Source organism: Mugil cephalus, chromosome 10, assembly GCF_022458985.1.
Source record: "Mugil cephalus isolate CIBA_MC_2020 chromosome 10, CIBA_Mcephalus_1.1, whole genome shotgun sequence".
NCBI classification, from domain to species: domain Eukaryota; kingdom Metazoa; phylum Chordata; class Actinopteri; order Mugiliformes; family Mugilidae; genus Mugil; species Mugil cephalus.
In genome coordinates, this window is record NC_061779.1 from 6872765 (window position 1) to 6894282 (window position 21518).

Consider the following 21518-nt stretch of genomic DNA (forward strand, 5'->3'; position numbering starts at 1 on the left):
CAAGACCATTTACTCTTACCAGTAGACAACAGATAGATGGATGGATAGATGCTTTATTAATCCCAAACTGGGAAATTTCACCTTTGCAGCAGCAAAGTACAGGCACTCAACAACATACATAATATATAACAGGAAAAACACAATCTACTATATAATCTATTATATACACATTAGTATGAATTACCAAGCTAATAGACGAATGCTAACATTTTAAAACTATTTGTTCAAAGTAAGAAAAAAAAACGTTATTAAACGTTATTTGTGCCTTTCCGAAGACCGTCGGCTCCACTCCTGCAAGAAAGACTGTTGCAAAATAAGCTATGCTACTACTGCAGCCACACGGTGCATGAGGTAACGGCAGAGTAACCAATAAGAAGGATCAACCCAAGGAGAGTAGCTCTCGTGGCTAAAGCTTTATTAACATAGACTAACACCTCCAATCAATGAATCTGTTCCTGTCGGCTACTACACACATTTACTTTCAGCCTGTGTTAAAAATGGCTCCTTTAAAAATCGTGTTGATTTGGCAAAGCTGTGTCAGCCTCTAACTGCTTGTTTGCCTTTGCCCTGCTTTTATCGAACAGGGGTGAGGAGCACAGCGTCGCACATAATCATCACCTTTACGGGACAAAAGCATGTACCAACACTTTCACTTCCAGTCAGTCGCACAAACGTTCATCATACGGACACCGCTGTTACGGGAAGTGACAAATTTCAAACGCTACACAAAGACACAAATGGGAATCTATAATACGTCTTGTCAAGAAGCAGAAGAATGACGGGACGGGAAAAACATGAGAAATTACGGAGAAGGAGAGATAAAGGGAGGCATGGAGAGGAGAGGTGGCGTAGGAAGCGGCGCATTCGTGTTTGTGTGTTTGTGTGTGTCTTTTATTCAATCGCTGGCCTTGTGCTTCTCCTATGTTTGCAGAAGGTTGAGCCTTGGGCTTCAATGAAAAGACCCAATCGGAAAGCACGAATTCCTTGTTGCACTGTGTGTGTGTGTGTGTGTGTGTGTGTGTGTGTGTGTGTGTGTGTGTGTGTGTGTGTGTGTGTGTGTGTGTGTGTACAGGCGGGTTCCCGGTAGCCTTGGGCTTCCAGGACCCACACACAGTGAAGACACACTCTCCCTTTGTTCCTTCCAAGCAGCTCTATAGAAAAGTAATAAAGACAGGAGCGCTGTGACAGCCAGTTCAACCATCTCTCTCTCTCGCTTATTTTATTTTTCTCCCTCCTTCTGGTTCTGCTCTTTACCTTGATCGTCTGTCTCACCTGCTGTCTCACCGTGTGTGTCTCTGATTGGCGTTGTCTTTCACACTGATTTTGTCCGTCCCTCCAGGCGTACAGCTTCCCTTCCTGCCTGTCTGTCTGTCTGTCTGTCTGTCTGTCTGTCTGTCCTCCTGCCGTTCCAGCGCCGGACAAGAGGAGACGACATGCACAATGCGGCTGCTGGAGTCACTTGTTGTGCTGGTACACGCGTCCTCCGTCTCCCCTGCTCGTGTCCGGCTTTGCTTTGAATTAGATTTTTGTCCCCTCCCTCTTTTCCTCTTCATTTCCCCCCATTTATTTCCTCCCTCTGTCTGCCGCTGTCTCCTCTCTCCAGTTCACGCTGAGTTTGCCTCCAGCCTCTCCGTGCCTCTCTCTCCGTCTCAACCTGTTTTTCCCTCCTCTCCCCTTCGATCTGTTTATTGTCTGCTTGTTTTTCTGGCCTCCACAGCTAACAGCACCGACCCCCACCACCACCACCACCACCACCGCCACACACTCTCTCTCTTTATCCCCACTTTCCCCTCTCTCTGCTCTCCCCCCTCTTTATCTCAGCTGTTTGATTTTCCTTTTATTCATCCATCTCCCAATCCGTACTTAAGTGGCATTCAATCCTCCCTCGATCCTCACAACCGTTTCCTAATGTTTATATATTTTTTTTGTGTGTGCATGTCATGCATGAAGCCTTGTACAGATGTGTACAGCGTCATTAAGAGATGCACGTGGGTAAAAGACTAAAAGCTTACGTGCTGATAAAATTGTTTTATTTAAACTACAGAAATCACTAACAGCAATGCGAATGGTTTCATATTCCAAGGGGGAAACCTCACTGAAACCTCAGTGCAAACATACACCACTACTGAAGGCTATTGATTAGGTCTGGGTGAGTGGTGAGTTCAGTTTGAGAAGTTGCTGCTGAATATTTGTACATGCAGTGAACACCTAACACGTCTTACGGTGGGATGAGTCTCAGCATTACTTTTCTAACAAATGTTGGCAAAGTAATGGTTTTGGATAGAAGCAGACGCATTTACATGTACCTGCAAAAAGGAATATTGTGTAGGTCTGCCTTGTATCCAAATAGTTGTGACTCGTCAAAGAATTGACACAGACCTTTTCAGGGTGTCCTGTAGTGATGCTCGGTGCCACAATGCCAGATTTCGGCGATTCATTTTGGTGCCACTTTCCACCTGCGTGGGAAGTGCTCGAAGGTGATGTTGCGCAAGGGAAGTAACACTTTGAGTTTGATTAAACATCTGATGACACATGGCATTTCTTTAAAAGCTGTCTTTGATGGCCTGTAAGACCCCACTCCACTGTTTTAATTATGATAATTATGAGAGACTGTTGTGAATTTTATTTTGTGTTGATAAATATATTTCTTAGTCTGAGTTCTAATTATTTTATTTAAATTAATATTCTGTTCAACTTGCATGCCTTAAGGGATCGTGACCAAAAGGGATTGTGTTTAGACAGAGTTTGTATGTTTTCCATTCTTTAAGCACTGGCACTGTTTCAAAAGTACCAGTTTGGCGCCAGTATTGGCTGGATTGAGGGGAGGGGCCTCTGTCGATCATCCCACAGTTACCTGATCGGTTTAGGATAGGAACGATGTGCTGTTCTGCATGTTTTTTTGGGGTTTTTTTGGTTGTTCCTAAACCGTTTTTGTGTGCATCCTGCTGGAGATGGCTGCTGCCATCAAGGAGGGTCATTGCTATGGGGTGGGGTTGCCTGGTCTGGTATAGGTGGGTGCTAGATGGTGAATAATATTTACTTTTCCTGTAAGTGGTCATCTTGTTATATCTGATTGTTATTCATGAAAAGTTAAATTTGACATACAGTCATTGTAGTGAAGCTTTTTTTTGTTAATGTGTACATCTAATGTGTTTTGACAGTTAACAGCAGGTCAAACCTTGTGCAGGCAAACGTCAGGATTTTTACATGCAACAGCTGGCTCTGCTAAATGGCAAGTTTATCTTGACATTCCAAATATTATTGGACCGAATAGCTTAAATTCACATCTTTTCTAATCATATGCTGCAAGCTAACATGAAATCGTGGCTATATGTGCCATGTGTTGATCCTCGGTTATTTGTTAGCGAAGCCCATCTGTCCGTCCTGATGGACTGTCAGCCATTTGTCTGTGTCTCGTACATTCATGTCTTGGGGTGGACATGCAGTGCTTGGCCTGAGAGATCGGGCATGTCACCAGTCCGTCCCACGGCTCATACAGTACACAGACAGCATGCACCTCATTAGATCAGATTAAGCTATTTGTAGGTCAGTGACACAGACGAGCCAGACGATGGTTGTTGCCTTGAATCAGCGTGTTTTTGGATGCTCCTGATCCAAACCTGATATCCCTCCTCCTCTTGTCGTACTCAGTGAGAACATCGTTTTGATGAATTTCAATTAAAATGTCACCTACAAAAGGAACTTTGTGACATGACATGTTCAGCCTGCGGTGTTTTATTTTTAGTAGAACCGCAAAGTGCTGGAACATCGTGTACATGTATGTGCTGTGTAAGCTACAGATGTGATGGAGGGCAATGCGGTGAAGGCACAGGTCGACCTTTCACAAACAATAAACACAACAGCTTGAGCTGATGTAGGATATGTTTGTGCATTTAAGGGAACAGTTGGTCATGTGTGTCACTACAAAAACAGGACTCTGGTTGTTCTGTACACTATGTGGGTTTGCTCTAATCTATGTGACTGCTGCGATTTCAAGATTGCTGCATATGCTCAGTCGTCATGCATTTCTGTCAGTTGTCTTGGGGGTGGAATTAGAGATTCGGGCTTATTATATGCTAATACTTCAGATATTGCATTTTTGGTCCTTTTTGTTTATCTTTGATCATAAAAAAATAAAAATAACACACGATCTTATGACAAAATTCCTGAACCAGTCAAAATAATCCATAGCTCAACAACCCATAGACATATACTTATACCTTAATTGATCCTACAGAAGACGACTATATGAAGGGAAATAAAGGTATAGGGTCAATGAATCATATGTGCTTATTATTATTATTGCCACACAAACCAGTGAAGCCGTACATAGTTTTTGTGTACACAGTGTGTACAGTGGATTGTTCTCCAAGAATGATATCTGAAAGCAGAAATCATCATTTGTTAAACTTTATGCCGGGGATTTAGTTGATTCCCAGGGAATGAAGCCTTAACTGGGGCGGCTACAAAGGGTGATTCCTTCAACCGATCAATCTGTCAATTTAATTTCAATCCTTTGGTTGCACATCATTTTTGGACATTGACATGGGACTGTGTTTATACAAAATCTACTGAGCCTTTCTAACTTTTAGTTATTGATACTATTCATCACAAGGGCTAAACCACAGGTGTCAAACTCATGGCCTGCGGGCCAAAAGCGGCCCACCAGTGGGTCTAATCTGGCCCGCAGCATGAATTTGCATAGTGCAAAAATTACACACAAGACTAGAATGCTTCAATGAAAATAACTGCCATCCCTAATTTATCCACATTTTTAGTCAGAGAAGTGGGCAGAACACAACACTGAGACCCAGGACTAAACAGCAGACAGTAATGAGCCCAAATTACACTTTTTTTCATTCTTTTATTTATTGATTTAGAAAAGAAATGTAAACATTCTCCTAATTTACTTGTTCTTCTTTCCACTGAAACAAATGCAAAAAGTCTGGAGTTGCTTTTGACACCCCTGGGCTGAGCTTTATGTAGTGGTGACATCGTCCGCTGATGCTTTTTCAGTCATTGTCTACCAGGCCTGGCAGCAGAAACCACCATAATTGGGGATGAGTGCAAAATTGCCACACGACCAGAGCCATGTTTTTGTTGCAAACCACACTTACAGGGTATTGTATCATTTGAAGGTTTTAAAAACTAAATGAGGGCAGTTTTCTGTTCATGGTTGCGCTTTAGGAATAATAATAATAAAAAAAAGCATTGACTTATTATGCTTCCTTCTGCACTGTGATACAATTGGCTGGTGTAGTTCAGTGTTTATGCAGGTATGTGGCAATGTGCCTTCACTTCATATATATGCAATCATTGTTTTCAGCTCTAGATGCTAGATCAACATAATGTTCATACACACAACACTGGTACATCAACCACATAATGGCAATAAATGTCAAAAGCCACACTCGCTGCCCATGCTCTGTTCAGTTACTGGTTTACATCACACACCTGTTCACAAGAACCTAGTGTTGAGGATATGTCAGAACTTTAACTTACTCTAACTTTAATCTGTCTGAACCGCCCAGTGAACATCAACCCAGATTAAATGCAACGTTGTCACAATATTCTATTACTGACCCTCATGACAGACAGTCAGTCACATAGCAACATGACTTAATCCAACTCAGAAGGTTTGCACAATGCTTTGTTTTACATGACACAAATCCCACAGGCTTGTCTCCGGGTAAAGATGACTAATTACCAGAAAGAATCAAACACCAGCAGGTTGACGGCCCCGGAGGGCTCAGAGTTTAACACCTCGCCCCCAGTGCGCTGAAGTATTAACGAAGCCTCAGCAAATACATTCAACCTCTGCAGACACACAGCCTCCTCCTCGTCTTCTCTCCGTCTCTGCCAGTGTTAAGTGCTCCCTGTGACCCCAGCTAGTAGCGACGCTGTTCTAGTCAAACTCTGACATGTGCAAAACATACACAGGCTTGAAATTCCCTTCCTCAAAGTTCTACTGCGCAGCAACTTAAACGTAAACACGTGAACACAGTCGCACACTCACTAACCGCTGATGTACATTTTCTACTATGTTGTCAGACAGTACCAGAGCTGGTGATGAGTGTGTTTCATTTAAAGGTTGTATTGATCAGTACAGTTAATTATGCCCATTTGTTAACCTGTTTGTGTGTCTCCTTCAGTCTGCGCGGTGTGTTTTAATGATGTAACATTCAGGTTGTATTTGCGGGCTTATATATTAAATGCTAATACTTCAGATATTGCATTTTTTGGTCCTTTTTGTTTATCTTTGATCATGAAACAAATAAAAATAGCAAATGAACTTATGACAAAATTCCTAAACCAATTGAAATAATCCATAGCTCAGAAACCCATAGACATGCACTGGTTTAACTGATCCAACACTATATGAGGGGTGATACACACACAAACAGACTGTATTTGAGAGCATGGGGAATTAATAAAATACAGAAAGTTTTTTTGGCCATCATCCACTACAACTAACTCACATGCCTGATATTCTTTAGTTACTTCCTCCACATGGAGACAATATGATTTCAGGGTTTGTGGATTGAAGAGCATGAAAGATCATATATAATCAAGCATCATTCATATAAGTTGTGGATGCAATACCCACCTTTTCTCGTCATCTCTGTGCATAGCCCTTTTTCCTTTTTTTGCTCTAAGGCTGAAAATAAGTTGTTACAACATATTGGATCTGATGTTGTGTTTTAATGCCGTTACCCGTATTATTTATACGGCATGTAAATGAACCAATGAAGGGACAAAATGTTTTCATTCTAAATGCTGCAACTCTTAAGTCATTACTTTTTTTTCTGAGCCTAACTACTGAGCTAGTCTGACTTGAACTGAATAAAATAATACGCTGTTCCTTTAAAAAACTTTGCTTGCAGTGCCACCCCTCTTGTCTGGTTCAAGGCAACACTGATGGGTTGCCATGGTTTTGGTAGTGAGCGCAGCCAGTGCACATCACAGCTCCTTCTGCTTTACTGCGTATTTCTTGTCCACTCCTCTCCACTTTGTCTCAACTGTAAAGACATATGAGAGCTGGCGAAAGCTAAGGTCTGGATGCAACGCAAAAAGAGAGACGTAAAGCGAAAAAGCCTGGTCGAAAAAACACACTCTGATATTTTGTTGGATCGCCTTTAGCTTTGATTACAGCACGCCGTCGGTGTGGCATTCTCCAGCACATCCCAAAGATTCTCAGTGGGGTAAAGGTCTGGACTCTGTTCGTGGCCACACAGATTCATAACAAGGTGCATCACTTCATCTGCCTCTCTTCTTAGCCTGATGCCCCATCACTCTGGACTCATCAGACCACATGACCGTCTTCCATTACTTCAGAGTCCAATCTTTATGTTTCCTGCCAAATAAGAACTCTTTTTTTTTCCTGGTTAGTCTCACTGATTAGTGTTTTTCTTAAGGCTACGGAGCTATTCAGTCCCAGTCCCTTGAGTGCCCTTTGTATATAAATAAATGCTCTTACTTTCACTTAGATTTGATTTCACCAAACGTTTAAATGATCGCCAGTCACGATCAATCAGTTTTTTTTTCCCACTGTGTTCTTCCATGGTCTTCCTGAAGACAGTGTTTCCCCACTATCCTTCCAGTTTTTAATAATGTTTTTGGACATTTCTTAACACAGTTTTAGTAGTTTCTGCTTCAATATCTTTCTATGTTTTCTCTGCTTGATACATGCCAATGATTTGACCCTTCTCAAACAGACTTTTCCATGACCATGCTACTCATTGCAACAGTTGGGGTTAATAACTTGTTGCCACCTGAAATGGCCAGGCAGACTTAATAAGAAAAACACCAAAACTTGTTTAATAGAATGCAGATGACAAAGAAACCTACAGTATGACATAGATCAGGATGAGGCCAACTTTTTATGAAACATTTGATGAAACATCTGAATTTATTAGTTTCAGATGCACAGTGACTATGGTTTTCACAATTATATGAAGATCGTTTCAAAATTTGCTGATTGTAATCCTACTCACCTGATGTGAGGTGAGATGAGATAAAAGCAATCCTTTATGTAATGCACAGTGAGGAAATGTACAGTTTAATGACGGTGCACAATAGAAATAGTTGCTACATTATACTGCACGAGAGAATAAAATAATGTAATGTAATGTAGTGAGCAGGTGTAAATCGAGCAAATAGCCATGTATTTCATACATCATTCTCCTACCTTTTTTTCTGTCCATATCCCAAATCTCCTTTGCTACAGGAAACAGCAGAAATGTACATATATAGCAGTCTATATAACCAAAAATGTCAAGTTTTGAAGAATGTTGAAAAAAATGCAAGGTTCCACTTCACTGGAGACTTATGTATATGTATTGAAAATATGTACAGAACTTTAGTTTTCTAACTAGAACGTTCTTCCATGATCTCTCTTTCTGACACGGTCTTCATCACCAAGTGTATTTGTCTGTATTCAGGCAGTAGCATGAACCAGTGACACTGACTTGAACAGCATATTTCATTTAATTTCACACAAACCTCTACGATATTTTTCTGCTACAACCACACACAGCAGGTAAAAAGGTCTGTGGTTTAAATGGGTCCAGTTCGGTCCTACAAATTTAAAACGTAGGCAGGCTGCACCGATGATCAAATTCTTTTTCCTTTTAATGTTTTTGTGGCGTTTTTTCCTTTCTTTTGTGAGGAACTGGATTCAGTGTCTGTCTGCAGCATTCCTTGTGTCTTTTGGTCCAAGAAAGGAAACAGAGGAACACTCTCCTCTGTGTTTTGTCGGAAGAGGGAAAACATAGGGGTGGATGAAAAGCAAAGGGCTATTGTTGTACAAGTATGTGCTATCAAAAGGGTCTGAGATGTGGTATTTTGGCAAGGGGGTAAAGAGGGAGGTGGTGGAACACGATAATGGCCATTTCTGGAGTGAGGACCCCCTCTGGGATGGCAAGTTGATGGATGGAGATCATTTCTTCTCCAGAGGAGATTAATGAGAAGGGGTCAAACTGTGAGGGCTTTTCACACACACATGTTGTATGCACAGATACACATGTCCACAGATTATGAGGCGCGGCACACAAGTGTCTCAAAGGGTCAGAAGTCCCTTCAGTCATTTCCATATCCGAGGTTGGTCGCAGTGGCAACAGGAAGTAAAGGACTCCAGATGTCCCAACATATTCCAGACACAGACGAAATATATAATCCCTCCAGCGGGTTCAGTAAACCTCCAAAAGCACCCAGAGGCATCGGAACGAGATCCCCGAACCCACCTCAGCTGGCCCCTTCTGATAGCAGCGGCCCACTTCAAGCTCCTTCCGAACGTCCAAGCTCCTCGTCCCATCTCTAAGGCCGAACCTCATTATAGTCCTCATCAAACCTCATCAAAGAATGTTCAGCTGAAATAAATAAGCAGCAACAGCAGTTTGAGTTAAGATCTGATATTTGCTGAATCTTTAATGAACGCTGAATTGAAAATTTGGTCACTGGTGCAAGAAACCCTTCCCTCTCCTTTTCCCTACGTGTGAAATCGGGCAAACTACCCGACTCTGCCCCTGATTAGCATAAAAAGATATCCTCAAAAAGACACGAAGGAGACGAATAATGCTTACCCACCAACTGTCTGCGCATCTCAACACCTTCCTCTGTTTCGTCTTTTATTGTCTCCTCTGCTCCGGATGTCCTCCTCTTCCTCTTTTTGCCATGGTGAAGGTTTATGAAAGGTGGGACATCTGTTGTCTCATCAAAACCGTGTTCTCTCTAGCCAAAGGAATGTTTTCTTCTCCTGTTCTTTGCCCGTCTGTCTTATTTTTCCTCCCCCTTTCAAGCATTCTTGAAGGAGGTGAGCGTAATGAAAAACACATTGACCTTGAGGATGAAAGATTGCAGCATACCACTGAGTGCTTTTGTGTGGACAAGATTCAGCTCGGCCCTATTCAATATTCATTCAGATGCGGTTTGATTTCAGGTGCTCCCTTAATGCTGATAGTAGATGCTGAAGTATTGATGACGACTGGGGAAAATTATCACCGTTATTTCCATGGATGTCCATCCTGCATCATTAGTGTAAATGAAAGGGGCAGAAAAACATACCGGGGATAAAAACATGCACATCAAAGGACTTGCTATGCATTTAGATATTAATTCTGTATATTCACAGCCTGGCCAAAAAAAGGTCACCACCTGGATTTAACTAAGCAAATAGGTACGAGTCTCCTGTTGGATAATTACTGCATGAGCTGGAAACAAGTTATTTAACCCCAACTGATGCAATACAAGATGGGAAATATTTTACTCCAGGGTAGTTAGTTAATGTTTTATAGAATCCTGTTTCAAAACCTTTCTTTTAAATAATAAAATCATAAAATCTATTCTTTAGTGATGAAACATAATAGTGTAAATTAAAGGAACGCAGCATCCTGTAGCAGACTCACTCAAGTCTGCATTTGATGCATTGTGTTGTGACCCAGCTTGAGGCCACGTTGAACTTCAGCCACTGAAGAATTTCAGTGTCTTCTCCGTTCAGGCCTTTTAGTCCATGGCCTTTATTCACACCTTCACAGCTGTGACAATTGGGGTGATTATACCCATGCGCCAGACAAAGACTATCGCAGTGCCAGTGCCACTGTCAAAAAGGTGTTATTCCAGGACAACTAAAGGGACGATAATCAAAGTAGGAATGGGTGCACCTGTGCATGAAGACTTCTACGGAAACTGCTGCCCCAGAAACAGACTGAAACATGTGACCTTTACCACAGAAATGTAGCCCAGCAGCCACAAAACAAATGGTTTGCCTCCATTAAGTTACCACGCCCAGCACCCAGCACCCAACTAATCCACGAGTTTAAGCACCAACAAGTTACGATGTACACGTTGTGGCCGTGTCTGCGCATCACTGCGATACTGCAATAAAGATTTATTTGACACTTTCATTGCAGCCATTGTTTGTGTTTTTGTTTTGCTTCCTGCACAGGAAGTTGGCAGCAGTCAGACACCAGTTTAATGCGTGCGACATAATCCTTGGTTCTTTCGTAGTCCTCCACCTAGCATTAACAGGCTCCTGGATACTGGGAAAAGTGCTTATTCAGTTACAGCTGTTTTCCAGGCGCAAGGGAAGGTGGTTATAATGTTATGGCTGATCGGTGTGTTTACACTATAAAGTTGGTGAGAGAGAAACCATCTTCACATGTGACCTGCTCTCATATTTGGCATCCTGCTCCAGATGTACAGTGAGAGAGGCAATCAACACACATCTAAAACACACACAGACACACACACACACTTTGCCAACGCAGGTGTTATCTTTGACAGAATTATGCTGTCAATTCCAGGAGCTTTTATCGATTCTGAATTGTGCGCATACGTGTGCGTATGCACGTGCGTCAGAGTGTGATAGAGAGAGACGTTAACCCGCCGTCTCCTCCTTTCTCCGTTTCTCCGTCTTTTCATCCATCTCTATTCTCCTGGGCTGCTGCAGTTGATTCTTTTAATGGAAAATTCAAACACACCGCCCCTCCTTCCTGCCCGATCTCTTCATCTCATTTCCACCCTGTCTCCTTTTTTTTCTTCTGTCTTCTCTCTCTCTCTCTCTCTCTCTGTCTCTCTTTCTGCCTCCCTCCCTCCCTCCTTCTCACCTGCCAAAATATCACAAAGCATTTTCTCTTTTCTGTTTTGCTGTCGGTGATGCTGATCAATACGATGGAAAGGCCAGAGAGAGAGGGAGGCAGAGAGACTGAGTGGAAGGGAAGAGAAGGGGAGGGGAGAAGGGGGGGGGTGAAGCAAAATGACAAGTAGATCTTTTTGACAGTCTTCCTATCTTCGTTCCTCTGTCTCCATTCGCACCACATTCATTTCCCGTTCCCGTCTCTCTCAGCCACTCGGGCCTCTGAGAGGGGGAAGTGCTAAACCAACATGCTGTAGGTCAACCGTCTTGTCAGCAATCGCTCTCTAAGAAATCAAAAAAAAAAACAAAGAGAAGATGGAGACAAGTGAGAGGAAAGAGTTCAATGAGCTTGACATGATGTGATGCGTTAGGGACCAAGACCTGACATGAGCTTGTTTTCTAATGACTGTGGCTTTGGATTCAATGTGCACGTACAGTACATGAGCAGGATCAATATTCTCTTCTAACCCTCTGCAAGCAGGTTAATACGTGTCAGTATTAGCCAGACTTAAGCAACAAAGCAGAAGCAAACAAAGACACTCTTGATAAATGGCTTAATTGCTACTAGTTGTTCATCCTAGGGCCCGGTGGTAAAAGCAGTTCCAAATACCAAATACCGCGTTTTAGTTCGTTATGAAATACACGCTTCTAAACACGCATGGTGCAACTGTGACGCAGCAAAGTGTGGTGAAGATGGAAAGGCAAGAAAAATTAAGCTAAAGCTAAAGGTTTCGGGATCTTGGTGGAGTTTCTTCCTTTTGGATCTAAAGCTGTCCCAATTTTAGCTTTTTATGAATGAGAAAAAAAAATGTTGCGCACAAACTACAATTATTACGGTAGCTGGTCGTGCTGCTATTGACATTACAGACGTGGCAGTTTAAATATGTTTAAATATGTCAAAATGAGTGAAACTGTAATTGTCCTTATTATTTCATTTGATTGTGATAACATTTGATTTTTTTTTTATTTTTTTTTTCATCTTTGAGCTGCAAATGTCCCCAGATTTCCACATCAGAACGCAGTGCTAACACGGGACCATGCTAACCTGTTTTACTACTAGTGTGGGATTATTCTAAAATATTTACTCATCATCACAGTAAAATAGTTCATCCTTAGTCAATCTGCTGCATTAATTTCTCTCTCAACCAGTAGAAAATGTTGTGAACACGTGATTATACAGGAATAAATGTGATATATGTGATACTGTCAGAATTTTGAAAAATACCATGACATACATTTTTTGATCATACAGCCCTAGTTTATCCTCTAAAGTCATTTTGCTCTCAATATATTTTACAGTAGATGTTAAACAGTTTACTTCACCACCTGCTGTAGCATCACAGCACAAAGCCCACCAATCGTTTTTATCTGGACATCTTCACAACATTTTCCTGCAGCTTTTTATATGTATGTATATATATATATACATATATATATATATATATATATTTATGACCCCCAATTAAATAAGTAATAATACTTTACAGATTAAAGTAAAAGGGTCAATTTAAACCCATCGAACAGATAGATGGATTGATGGACTAAAGAGAGAATGTGAGTCATGTTGTTTTGTCATGTAGCCTCATGGTTTCTTGTGATGAACATGAAAATGACCTGAGTGACCAATCAGCTTACTGACATTAACACAGTGATTAACCAGCAGCCTGCGACCAGGCTACACCAGCAGCACAGTAGATGATGATGATGATGATGATGATGATGTGTGTTTATGCAGAGGAGACGCAGGCAAGAATGTGACCATATGACAAACTGCTCCTTCTGTCTTAAATGTCGTAGTAAGACATGAAATGCAAAATCACATGGGATCAACACTTTACACAAGTACACATCATCAAGACACGCTGCAACACATTGCAAGTTGTTAACACTTTTAATAGCCATCGACAAACTAACTTCATGTTGTTGACGATGTGGAGACACACACACAGAAACATATCAGATTTACCGTCTCTGGCCTCCATACAATCCTTTGTTGTCTGATTCTTTTCTTTTTCATGCCTGCATCCTAAACCCGTGGCATATTCATAATCCACACACTCAAGGAAGGAGTAAACATGATTATAAAGTATTAATTTGTCGTTTTCATCTCATTTGTATTTATTTATTAGTTGGTTAACAGCTACGAGCACACAGACAACACGTCAAAAAAAGAAATTCGGGTGCTTGTAACATTTATGAAAGCGCAGCATCGCTTAAACGATTTTATGTTTTCAAGGTGAGCATCGTTAATTTACGTAGGAGTTTCATGCCATTCAACCATTTAATTGTTAGTTTCTATCATGAAATCTAACGTGATCACCTTGCAATATTGAGCTTTTGCAGAGCTGTCGCTGCGTTGCTCTTGTCTGTGCGGTGAAACCTGAGCTACCCTCAGGAGCTCCGCTCCACCTTTAAGGCTCCGCAGAGGATCTTTTATCATCCAACAAGTTCTGAAAACACTGCTTTGCTGTTGAGACACAGTGGCGTTGCACAAGCTACATCATTATCTGTGCACAAAGTCTCCTTTGAGTTCACACATTCATCTACAGTTATTAGTAAGTACAAATCTTTAAGAGGAACCCCTCCACATCAAGGCTGAGATTACCGGACCCAGTGCAGCAAATTAATTGGGCCAAACCAGATAATTGAGCTGGAAGTAGATATTCTGCACTGTAGTAATTAGGTTGAAATACTGCTGTTTAATCAGGTGGAAATCCTGCCCATCGGTTGTTTTTGTTTCTTTAACATTCGTACGAAAACATATTTTTCTTTTCTGAGTTTAAGGAGAATGAGACCAAGCCCGGCTTAAGCTGAGGACAGTCAGTGGTCAGTGGTGTCATGGGTCCTTCAATGTCAATGTGATCCAGACCAAGCCTCCTCTGAACGTGGTCTGAGGGAGCAGATCTCCATACATCGTCAGTACTTCTTCTAATCTGAGCTGCCCACTTGCAGTTGGATCCCCTAAGAGGCATCATATGTGCACATAAACAAGAAAACACGTTATCAGTGCTAATGACCTTTTGTTGATCATAAATAAGCTTCTAATTTGTTCCAATCACACGGCCGGCTGACTCTGTTAATGCAACTGGCCTCTAATGTCTAGCTCCGTCTCCCCTCCACGTTTTTCTCCTCATTTTTAATGGCGAGTAAGTTCGAATTCGGTCAAAACCCACCACCACCACCACCACACCACGCACACACGCACACGCACACACACACACACACACACACACACACTTCGTACCCATAGCCTGGCCAGAATGGTCCCAAAATGTCATGTCCTGCTGCTAATGAGGTCAGAGTGTATCAGACTGTGTGTGTGTCAGTGTGTGTGTGTGTGTGTGTGTGTGTGTGTGTGTGTGTGTGTGTGTGTGTGTGTGTGTGTGTGTGTGTGTGTGTGTGTGTGTGTGTGTGTGTGTGTGTGTAAGGGGTAAAAGGAGTTTAGGGCTTGCATTTCTACATTTCTTCAAGGAGTGAACACACACCCACACCCTCTGACATTTAGCAGAACCATGGACACTAATTTAGTTTCATTGTCTACCTTTCAGATTTCCTGGTCCACCTCTCTCTCACACACACACACACACACACACACACACACACACTTCTTTATTCTTTGTTGTCACACATAAACCATTACGTTTTTTGAATATCATTCTTTTCAATCCAGCCTGATATTTACTATTACCTCTGTTTATACTGGATATAATCACTCCTTCTTTTGACATTGATGGTTCATTGTCTCCTCTGCACCCACTCCACCCCCACCCCACCCCACCCCACCCGCTGGCAAATGGCAGCGGGTGGGGTGGGGTGCAGTCAACAGTTCCCAACTTGACCCTCATGTGCTCCAAATGAAAATGTAAACCTGTGTTAAAAACAATTTGAGTGTAGATTAAACTTTAAGCTGAAATGTGCAAAGCATAGACTGTATATAAATATGGACAACCGGTCCCCTCTTCCTGGCACTGGCCGAACTGACGCTCTACCGCCACTAGTTACAAGGATATGTTGGAGTATATACTGTATTTATTACAAAAAAATAAATAAAAAATTATACAGTTCTCACAGGTCCACAGGACCGCTTAACAGAGAGGTTAAAATGGCAACTGGTGGCCGCCATTATGTCACATCTGTTTCTGTAGCATCAATTAACTGATTAAAGCAAAACTTATCCAAAAAATTGACACTCGAACCTGCATCAAAATTCTATTAAGTACCACCAATGATAGACACCACCCTTGAGTAACATGGAGGAGGTGGAGCATATTACCTATACTTCAGCTGTCCACCAGGGGGAGCGGTACTCGCTTTGGTTTCACTTTTGAGGAGCACTTTACTGAAGCTTTCTCGTTCCATTGAGTGCTTGAAATTAATTAATGAATTATACAGTAATGAGAAGGCCCTGTCAATTTATTATTTATTTTTTTGGGATATACGTGTTGTTCCCTGGGCTGTGGGATTGTGAATGTATTGGTTTGTGTCCTGTTTTCACTACACAATATGTTGAAAACCTAAAAATGAAGTTTTCATAAAGACAAAACAGAGAAACAATATAGCTAGGTGTCATCAGGTGTCCTTTTACTTTCCTGAACCTGTTGCACTTTGAATCATTCCTGGATAGTTGGAGTTGATCAAAATGAAGACAGTGTCCTTCTATTTGTAGAAATACTGTAGATTAATTTTTGCGTACTTTTTAGTTCACAAATGAACTCCAGCTTATTACAACTTACTAAAATTTCCCCAGGTTACACTTGTCCCATGTGAATAGTGCTTCAGAGGAGGAGACGCAGACAGATTTAAGCCGTATTTGTATGGGATCCATGCGACCAGGGGACCTTGAATGGTGTGATTTTAAAAATGACTTCCAATAAGTCTGTGAGTGTGGGGCATTCTCACTGGATAAGCCAAATCTGTGTTGCACTCAAATCAGCTAAACATTTTCCCTAGATAGGATGTCAAGGCTCTGCGTAGCATCCACTTCCTCAACAATAGCAATGATTGCCGAGAAGAAAAACGGGCATCGGACCCGCAAAGAGACACTCAAGCTAATTGCTGTGTAGGGTGAACCACTTTACCGAAAAGAAATTAGATGAATTGATGCACAGCCACATTCACCCGTTGGGAAAACACATAAAAGGACCTCTCGCTCCTGTGCTGGTCTGTACGGGACTTCATCTTGACTTTGCACCCAAACTGCAGCCCAGACATTCCTTTATAATTTCCAACACAATCGACATAATTCGTGAGCAGAAAACAGGCGGTGCAAGCCGCACAAAAATTAATAAACAGAAATGAAAAAATACACCAATAATTATTATTTTATTTTATCTACTTAATCTATTACTAGATTTTTACTTATTTTATATTTGATTTTATTTTACTAGATTTCCACTTTTAGTTTTTTTGTTTTAGATTTTTATTTTTATTTTATTAGATTTTTATTTCATATATTTTTGCTTTTTACCAGTGGTTCTCAAGAGTGTTTTTTATGTATTTTATACAAAAAGCCGAATTATATGTTTGAAGAAATATGGTCGACAATTTAAGTTAAGTAAGTTTTACTTAACAGAAAAGTCTGTGTGATTAAGGTTTGATTTGTGGATACATTAAGACAAGTCATTTTGTGCAGTAAACATAAAACTGAACTGAAACTGGAACAGAAATGGCAAAATCTTAACTAATTTTTGTTATTTTATTCTATTTTTCCTTCCATCCTCCAGATGAATTCATTTGGACCTGATGGGCCGTGCTGTACATTCAAAATAAAAACAGAGAACCCCAATGACCATAAATAAGCTTAACAACCAGTGAACATACCGCACACGCTTAGAAGTGAAAACATTCACACAATTGCAATTCCACAGGGCCTCATTTCTGTCTCCGCCGCAGTATTCCACTGATGCTCTTGAGCAAAGCATTTAACCCATGATTGCTCCAGCAGAATTGTTAAGTGGTTCACATGGGAAGCTGTAATGAAACCCTGTGTGTGTGTGTCTTTGTGTGTGTGTGTGTGTGTGTGTCATCGTATGTACGCTCCTCTGAATACTCACCCTGGGCTGTTACTGTAAATAATAGTGTGTTCTTAGCCAACGCATCTGCTTAAATAAAATCTGGAAAGGAAAAAAAAAAAGTTTGTGAAATGCTCGACATCACCCGTCTGTCTTCTTGACACAATGCGCTCACTTTGCGGTGATCTGCATCGCGCACACACACGCTGTCTCACACACACACACACACACACACACACGTGTCCCCCGCTACAGTTGTTTCAGCTTTGCACGTTAGCACACAAAGGAAAAAATAAAAAGGCTCAGGAAAACGCCTGCCTCCCTGCTTCTCCCTCCATATGCTTTGTCTGCCCTCATTAAAAGTGATGGGTGCACATCACACGTACACACACACGCACACACGCACGCACATCAAGTCGCATCACATCCAACTGTCATATTAGTAAAATATTAATGGTGAGCACGCCCGCTTGATATCCCTTCTCTCTTGCGCGCGCGTCTGCGCACGGGCTCCCTGTCAGACTGAGGCCGCGTGTGTGTGTGTGTCTGCGTCTGCGTGTCGGCGCGTGCAAGTGTGTAGGTGTGAATTCGAAAAAGAGAAACTGAGACAAAGATCTGAAACCCGTGTGGCCATCTAACATGAAGGAAGCCTGAAGTAATTGGGTTGAGAAAGAAGTAGCTGGAGAGGGGTGGAGAGAGCCTGGGAAACGGAGGCAGAGCAGGAGGATTCAAAGGCGCCTGGAATAGTGTGCGACGCCGGTGGAAGAGGAAGTGAGCCAGGAATGAAATAACCGTTACAAACAGAAATAACAAAACACAGAGTTAATTTTCCACCTGTGAGACTTAAGACTTTATTGATCCACGGGGGAAATTGCTTGGTCACACTAGCTCGGTTGTACATGATAATAAAGAAACAAATAAAAAAAAAAACTAATAAACTAACTAATAGCAAGAGAAGTAATGTCAGATTGTTACTAAAATAAATATGCATGTGTACAAATGTACCAGAAATGGAAATATAAGAAGAAATGTGCACTACATAAATAGGAAAAGCAAAACTCAATGCAGCTTGTCTTTAGATGACTGTAAAATATGTGTTTTCAGTATTACTTCCTCTGCAGAATGTCAGTTTTACATGGACAAGATTTTGTTAACACGCTGTTAATTGTAAATGCAAACAATGACACTTTTTTGGTATGTCCTCTGTGAAACACTGATTATCCCACAGATACAATTTGTTTGCTTTAATTTAGTTCAATTGAGGTTAATGTCCAAGAATTTTTAACAGTGTTACTCGCGTCAATTCTGGATTTTGTGCATTGTTTTTTTTTTTTTCAAACGCTCGTTTAAACGGCTCCTTGTTTTGAGACAGAAGCCACGGACGCTCGACACAGGCAAGAAACCGACCATTAGTGATCGATACAGAAATGCTGATTCTTCCGATACCAGGTCTTTATGCTAAAGTCGATTCTCAAATTAAAAGATCCATTCTTTCGATACTTCAGTCATTGGAGGTAATGTAGTAACACAGTGAAAAGTAACTAAACTATTGAGTTGTGGCAACACAACAAACCTTGTGAAACACCTCAGGTTAAAGCACGACCCAGAATACGAGGCATTTATGATGCGGAGGACAGAAGAGTTTTCACTTTATAGAAGTTCTGTACAGTTAAAGAATAATTTATTTTAATGGTCTTATTATTTTACTTATTTAATTTTCATGTGTTTAAAACAGCATTTTCACATATTTTGTATGATTGTGTCCTCTGTTTGGTTTTTCTGTTGTTGTATTAGCTCGGCTATATAGTAAATGAGGCTAGTACCTCAGTACACTTTAGAGTTTAAAATAAATAAATAAATGACTGTGATGTATTGTATTCTTTATGAAGCTATAATTTGAAATACACATTTTTTTAGTTTTACCACACACATTAGGGAAGTGGGTCCTCAATGTTTTTCAGGACAAGGACCCCCAAACAGACCCCCCCCACCCAAACACACACACTTGGCATGTAATGTACTTGGCAATGCAATGGAATGTAAACCAGTCGTATCGAACATCACTACAGACCATCATCTTTTAAACGTGCCGCTGTGCTGTAAATTGTTGTCGGTGTTGGGCCAGTGTCGACCCTCAGTTCAGTGTGTCTTGTCGATTTGACAAGTCTTTTAAGTGCATTGCAAATTTCAACAAGCAATTTTTTTTACTGTGTGTGATTGTGTGTGTGTGTGTGTGTGTGTGTGTGTGTGTGTGTGTGTGAGGTAGAGCAATTTGAACGAGACAAAACTTGTCTTAAGCTGAGGAGAGCTAAGCTCGGGCTTTAGGCCACGCTCAGCGTGGTTTGTCTTTAAATTTGTTGCCTTGTTAAATCAGAGAACAACTTTTAAGTAAAGTGTAACTTACTAGTTGTGTCAATCAAGGTTTTCTGAGTACTCAAAGGTTTTCCAACAGTTTAATAGGTTTAAAGGTGGTTCTTCTGTTATTTTTATAGATATATGTTTTCTTTCTTTCTTCTCACTTGCCGTGAGCCTCGTACATATAGATGTGTCCTGTCTGCACTCGGTACGTGTTTTACCAAAAAGTAACAATAAACACTATGGAAAACATACATGAATTGGGGCTCCTGGGCTCTACTTGTGGTAGTAATATGGAGACATGACAGAGGGGGAAAAAAGACAGGTCAAGGGAAGTAAAAGAGATTAAGAGCAATGGAGAAAAGAGTTGGAGGAGAGGATGGAGAGAGAAGAATGTTGGATACCTTGAAGGAGCAGCACAGTTAAAGAAGACAAAGCGTTATTGCTGCTCGGTTACACCGCGATGAGCAGGGGGCCTCTCTTTTATTCCTCTCTCTCACACGCACAAATACACACTGGGGGCAGAGGGGACGCCTCTGTGGGTACCAAGGTCTTTCCTCTCGGTAAATTAAAACCATTAATAACCAACTGGGAGAAAGGGGAGAAGGTGGGCAGATGGATAGAGGGCAGAAAGAGGGATTTGGGAACGGGCGATGGTAGAAGAGAGGCTGGTGAACGGGAGGCGGACTGATGGAAAAGTGGCGTGACTGAACGAAAGTGAAGAGAAAGCGAGAGTGAGAAACGCGGCTCGTATAAATCACTCTGATTGGATGTTCTGGGGGCAAGCGTGTGTGACACACGTTACCATGTGGCAGTGTCCGGTGGCTCCGAGTTAAAACAGATGTGAGGTGTCCCTCTGCTGTGTTCTTAAAAAAATGGCTTCAGGTTTCTGTGACAGCCGGACGTGTCCAGCACGAGTAATGGGAATGAAATGGTTTGTAAAGGATCGTTCCTCGGAACGGAGAGGAAACGGATGCTTGAATTTGGGATCCTTTACTCAGATTCAGTCTCATCTTTGTATTTGTTCACTGATTCAGTTAATTTCAGGAACTTGGGTCTGTGTAACCTGATGTTTCCTGTTAAACGATACGACAAACAAGTAAAAATAAAAATCTAAAATCATCCTTCAAGTTCCTGTACATTATGTAAACCATGTCCACCCGACGATGAGTCTTTGGGGTGGACTCTTTCCCAAACCAGACTCACTCCTGTTGTCCATGGATGTAGAACATGCACGGTTCCCCACATGCTGCATTAACAAATAGACTCATCTGGTACGTTACAAAGACACGGTTGGTACCAAATTCTTCTGATTGGAAACTGGCAAACTGTGAGTTGAGGTCTTGAAGTGATTTGCAAAATTCTGGGTTTTGGGGGAGTTGGTCTGTATCAAATCTGTTGGGAACCAATTATGCCCTAGCAAAGATCCTCCAGGCAAAAAAAATAAAAAATAAATAAATAAAAAGTTTTGGCATAACATTAGGACCACCTTCCTAATATTGTAGAGTTCTCCCTTGTTC